Here is a 6,000-nt window from a genome sequence, read left to right as displayed (position 1 = left end):
ACAGGAAGATCACAAGTTCAAGCTCATCCCCAGACACGCAGCAAGTTCAAGGCCAGCCTGAGCCACACAAGGCCTTTTCTTGAAATATGAACATTATACATGTCAACTTTAGGGTGCAGCTGAACAGAGAAGTGCATGCTTGGGATGGATGAGGATGGACCACCAGCCCCTCAGAAAACTATAGAAGATAAGAATTATGTCTGGAGAGAGAATTTAACTCAGCTTTACACAGTTTTTCCCCTAAATATTTGGATGGTGATTTGAAAGTGTGGTGTTGAAAAGAGTTTCAGCAGGGCAATGTAGTATGTGGTAATTGTTTAAAGAAATGTATAGAAATGTATGCATATGTTGAAACATGTGTGTGCATTTGTGCACATCTGAGTGTGCATGAGTGAGTGTGGGCATCCACGTGCCACAGCATGTGTGTGGAAGGCGGGGACTCACTTGAGTTGGTCAGCTCTCTCCTTCCACCTCCTAGGAGTGAAACTCAGGGCGACAGGCTTGAGGACACGGCTCCCTTAGCCACTGGGCCATTTTGCCATCCCAGTTATTGCTTTCTGATTTAAAGCAATATATTCTTTTTTTTCTTCCAGTTTTAATTCAAATCCTACCTTTCCTCCAGATGTTTCTTTGATATTGTTACCATGGTCACTATTGGTATCATCCTCTTTAACTTCTGACGCTGGGGATCAATTGCACAGTATTCCAGATGAGAGTCAAGTATTCCACCACCGACCCTACACACCCAACCCTCTCTAGAAGGAGCAAATAAAACAATAATAGTAAAATAACAACAACTCCATCTCCTAATACAGAGGTAAGCTTTGCAAATGGCTAAGTCTCTTGGATCCATTCTGTGTAGAAATTTTATTTGTATGTATGGGTGCCTGTGGGGGCCAGAAGAGGGCGCTAGATCCCCTGGAGCCAGTGCCACAGGCAGTTGTGAGCCGCCTGACATGGGAGCCGGGAACTGAACCAGCTCCCTCTGGAAGAGCAGCAGGTGCTTTTAACTGCTGGGCTATCTCTCTAGCCGCTCTGTGTGTGTGTATTCATCTGGCTTTTCTTTTTCAACTTCACTGTCAGTTTTTTTTTTTCCTTAAAGGTTTATTTATTTATGTTGTACACAATGCTCTGCCTGCATGTACACCTGCGGGCCAGAAGAGGGCATCGGATCACATTATAGATGGTTGTGAGCCACCGTGTGGTTGCTGGGTATTGAACTCAGGACCTCTGGAAGAGCAGACAGTGCTCTTAACCCTAAGCCATGTCTCCAACGCCCCCCCCCCTTTTTTTTTAAAGAAAAAAAATTTAGGCTTCATTTTATGAGTGTTTTGCCTGCATGTATGAATAAATACACACCCAGCGCATGCCTGTTGTTTGCAGAGGTTGGAACCTGGAGCCCGAGTTACAACCATGTGTGTGGCTGATGGCTGAGACCTGAGTACAGGTCCTCTCGAGGAACGAGTGCTCTTAACTGCTAAGCCATCTCCGGTCCCCCGAGTTTTGCTTTCTTCCTGAATTGTTGAGATTCTTTACCATGCCCCTCCCCCGAAGGGCTGTTCTGTGTAGTCTTAGCTGTTTTGGAACTCACTCTGTAAACCAGGCTGTCCTCGACCTCATAGAGATCCACCTGTGTCTGCCTATGTGCTAGGATTAAAGGCATGCGCTGCTGCCTCCGTGGCTGCCGCCACCACCCACCCGGCTAAGATTTTCTTTTCATTTGTTTTTGTGTGGGTGTGGGGGGGGGGGCGACAACATTCCAGTGTGGTGGTCAGAAGACAGCTTGCAGGTTGGAGCCTTCCACCATGTGGGTGCTGGAGATCCGACTTAGATTGGCCGACTGGCAGCAAACGCCTTTACCCACCGGAACCTGACGGCTGGGTGGATTTAAGACTGGATCTCATTGTATCCCAGGCTGGCCCTGGGTTTGTTACCCTCCTGCCTTCAGAGCTGCGGTTACAGGTGCGCACCACCATGCTCCAGTACAGTGCTGTGGTTACAGCTGCGCACCACCACACTCCAGTACAGTGCTGAGGTTACAGCTGCGCACCACCATGCTCCAGTACAGTGGGGATCAAACCTAGCGCTTCAGGAACATCAACTAAGCTAAACCCCCAACCCTGGAGCCATTTTAAAAAGAAAAATAACAAAATCACCAAATGAACCTTAGTTGTTTTTGTTTTTTCTTTTTCACTTTGTTTTTTGTTTGTTTTTGTTTTTGTTTTTGTTTTTCAAGACACAGTCTCTCTGTGTAGCCTTGGCTGTCCAGGACTCGCTTTGTAGACCAGGCTGGCCTCAAACTCACAGCGATCCGCCTGCCTCTGCCTCCCAAGTATTGGGATTAAAGATGTGTACCACCATGCCTGGCCTGTTTTTTGGTTTTTGGTTTTGGTTTTTTGAGAGAGGGTTTCTCTGTGTCTGTGTATCTGTCCTGGACTTGCTTCATAGGCCAGGCTGGCCTTGAACTCAAGGAAATCTGCTTGTCTCTACCTCCCAAGTGCTGGGATTACAGGCGTGTGCCACCACTGCCCAGCTTAGAACCTTGTCTTTCTTTTTTTTTTTTTCACAGAACAAGAGAACAACTTTTATTATAATGTCTTTGATACAAAATTTATAGTCATTAATTTTTTTAATTTTATTGATTTATTCATATTACATCTCCATGGTTATCCCATCCCTTGTATCATCCCATTCCTCCCTTCCTCCCATTTTTGCCTTACTCCTCTCCCCTATGAGAACCTTGTCTTTCTTAAAACACCAAAAACTTTATTTTTCTTAAAGGGAAAATGCTCCTGAAACTATGTCACCACCTTCTTAAACATGCAGAATGTCAGGCAGTCTCTGCTTGAAGACTTCAAGGTCAGCACTATCCATAATGCCTTATTGCATGCTGCACAAAACTGAGCTCCTTTGGGACTATTGACTGACATGACTTTGCTGCTCTGCTTTCTGGCTCCAGATGGTCATCATCTTTTGATTTATTTAAGTGGTTGCCTTTTTTAATTCTCACACACACACACACACACACACACACACACACACACACACACATTTCTGAGACAGGGTTTTTCTGTGTAGTCCTGTCTGTCCTGGAACTTGCTTTATAGACCAGGCTGGCCTTGAACTCAAGAGATTCACCTGCCTCTGCCTCCCGAGTGCTGGGGTTAAATGTTAAAAGATTGTGTCTTTAGAATTTGGATCTGTTTTAAATGGGGTAAAGCACCTGCCTGGCATGCTTGGGGTCCTGCGTTCAATGCCAAGCACCACAGTGTGAACCTAACTACAGAGGGTGATGAAATAGTAACTGTGCCTGCCAGGCTTTCAGTGGGAGCTGCCATGGCAGATGCTCAGTGCTCACAACCTTCTGTATACCTAAGGTTTTCCTTTGTCTCAACTTGACATTTCTGAAAGCACACATCCCTTTCTCTCACACCCCCATTCATGGCACCCACACACAACCCACTAACCCTGCTGAAGCAGTAAGCTAAGTGTCACTCCAAATTAACCAACTGAAATAATGCTCTGGGCTGGTAACAAAATGGCAGCACAGGTGGACCTTGGCTAGGCAGGCAGATAAACGAGTGTCCCTTTGTTGTCTGCCTGCCTGTCCTGAGGCTGTTCGGGAAAGACCAGTAAGAGGCCTTCTTGTCTGCTGTCTGTATAAATGCAGTAGGCCAAGCCTGCCACCAGCCAGGAGACAGCCTCTTTTACCATGCGGAAGGCAATCCCCAAATAAAGTCAAACAGCACAAAGCTATTGGCCGTTTCTCACAAGAGGACTGTTTCACGAAAGGGGAACAACTGAGCTACAGTTTTGACCAACCACGTGATTCTAAAAGCAGCTGGTTGGTTTGAATGTGAAGTGTCCCCCATGGGCGCAAGTGTTTGGGCGTTTGGTGGCCAGCTGGTGGCTCTGTGTAAGGTTGTGGAGCCTCACTGGAGGAAGTGGGTCACTGCGGGAGGGCGCTGCCTTCCGTGCCGAGGCAATGTGAACGCCGCCTTGTGCTCCTGCTGCCAGGACCTCCTGGCCATCATGAACACAGTGAGCCAAAGCAAACCCTTCTTGCTTTAAACTGTTATCATTGTTGTTATTTAGTTTTTCCAGACAGGGTTGCTCTTGTAGTCCTGGTTGTCCTGGAACTCACTCTGTAAACCAGGCTGGGTTCAAATTCAGAGATCCACCTACCTCTGCCTCCTGAGTGCTGGGATTAAAGCCATGTGCCACCACAGCCTGGCTTCCAATAAAAATTTCAAAAGCATGTCTTGGGGCTGGAGAGAGGGCTCAGTGGTTAGGGGCACTTGCTGCTCTTGCCAAGGACCCAAGTTCAGTTCCCTGCACATTAGGTGGCTCACAACTACCTGGAACTCTAGCTCCAGACATCCTGGCTCCCTCTTCTGGATACTGAGGGTACTACACCCATACATGAACCCATATATAGACAATTAAAAGTACATCTTTGAAAATATAACTGCATGGAGAAAAGAAAGAAAGAAAGAAAGAAAGAAAGAAAGAAAGAAAGAAAGAAAGAAAGAGAGAGAGAGAAAGAAAGAAAGAAAAGAAAGAAAGAGGGCCGGGCGGTGGTAGCACACACCTTTAATCCAAACACTTGGGAGGCAGAGGCAGGAGGATCTCTGTGAGTTCAAGGCCAGCCTGGTCAAGGCTACACAGAGAAACTCTGTCTCAAAAAAACAAACAAAAAAAGGTAATGTGTACCGGTAACTAAAAGGTACTGATGAGGTGTTTGAGACTAAGGACCCACAGGCATTCTGTGGGGTTTTCGTAACTGCCACTTGATGTGGCAGTGCCATTCCCAGGCCGGCTTGTAGGGAGTCTGAGAGAGAGCAAGCCAGTAAGCAGCATCCCTCCACAAGATTTCTGCCTCACTTCCCGCTCCAGCTTCCCTCCATGATGGACTGTGACATGGAAGTGTCAGTCAAATAAACCCTTTGCTCCCCAAGCTGCTTTGGTCATGGCGCTTATCACAGCAAGAGCAAACTAGGACAGACCTCCATGCACACGCAGTGGTGCACACATGGCCCCGCATCTCTCTCTCTCTCTCTCTCTCTCTCTCTCTCTCTCTCTCTCTCTCTCTCTCTCTCTCTCTCTCTCACACACACACACACACACACACACACACATACACACACACGGGATAATAAGTAAACTGTAAACAAAACACAATGCTAATAAGCTTTAAGAACAGAATGAAGAGCTTCTCTCAAAAATGGAATACATTTTTAAGCTTTTATTGCCTGTTGTTTACATTTATGTGTGTATGTGTTGGTGTATGTTACACTGTCGTGGCACAGGAGGAGGGCAGAGGACATATTTGTGTGTATATGTTGTTGGTATGTGTTACACTGCTGTAGCACAGGAGAGGAGGGCAGAGGACATATTTTGGGAGTTGGTTCTCTCCATCATGTGGGGCCCCGAGATCAAACTCAGGTCATCAGCCTCTGCAGCAGCTATCTTTTTTTGTTTTGTTTTGTTTTGATTTTTCCAAGACAGGGTTTCTCTGTGTAGCCTTGGATGTCCTGGACTCTCTTTGTAGACTAGGCTGGCCTGGAACTCACAACGATCCATCTGCCTCTGCCTCCGGAGTGCTGGGATTACAAGCGTGTACCACTGTGCCTGGCAGCAGGTATCTGTTCTCTGGCCTGAAAATTTTTTTTAAAGGGTATGTGTACTCTGCACCATTGTATGTTGACAAGACATAACTTGCTTTCTGTTTTTGATGGGTACTCACAGCTGTGAGCTCATCTTAGGTGTCAGGGAGACCTTGGACGTGAACTTCCCAGTGATGCTGGGAACTCTTGGAATGGACTGGACGTGTTTGGTGCTGTCAGACAGCCGTCAGCCTTTGGAGGTCAGGGGTAGCATGCTCTGTTTGGAATTTAAAATGTCCCCCATGAGCTCACATGTGGGAGGCTTGATCGCAGGTGATGAGGCTCTCTAGGCATGTGGTGAAAACCAGGATGCAGGGCAAAACACCATGAGCCA

Source organism: Acomys minous (genome assembly GCF_964271855.1).
Source record: "Acomys minous genome assembly, chromosome: 5".
Classification (NCBI taxonomy): Eukaryota; Metazoa; Chordata; class Mammalia; order Rodentia; family Muridae; genus Acomys; species Acomys minous.
This window is presented reverse-complemented; position numbering follows the sequence as displayed.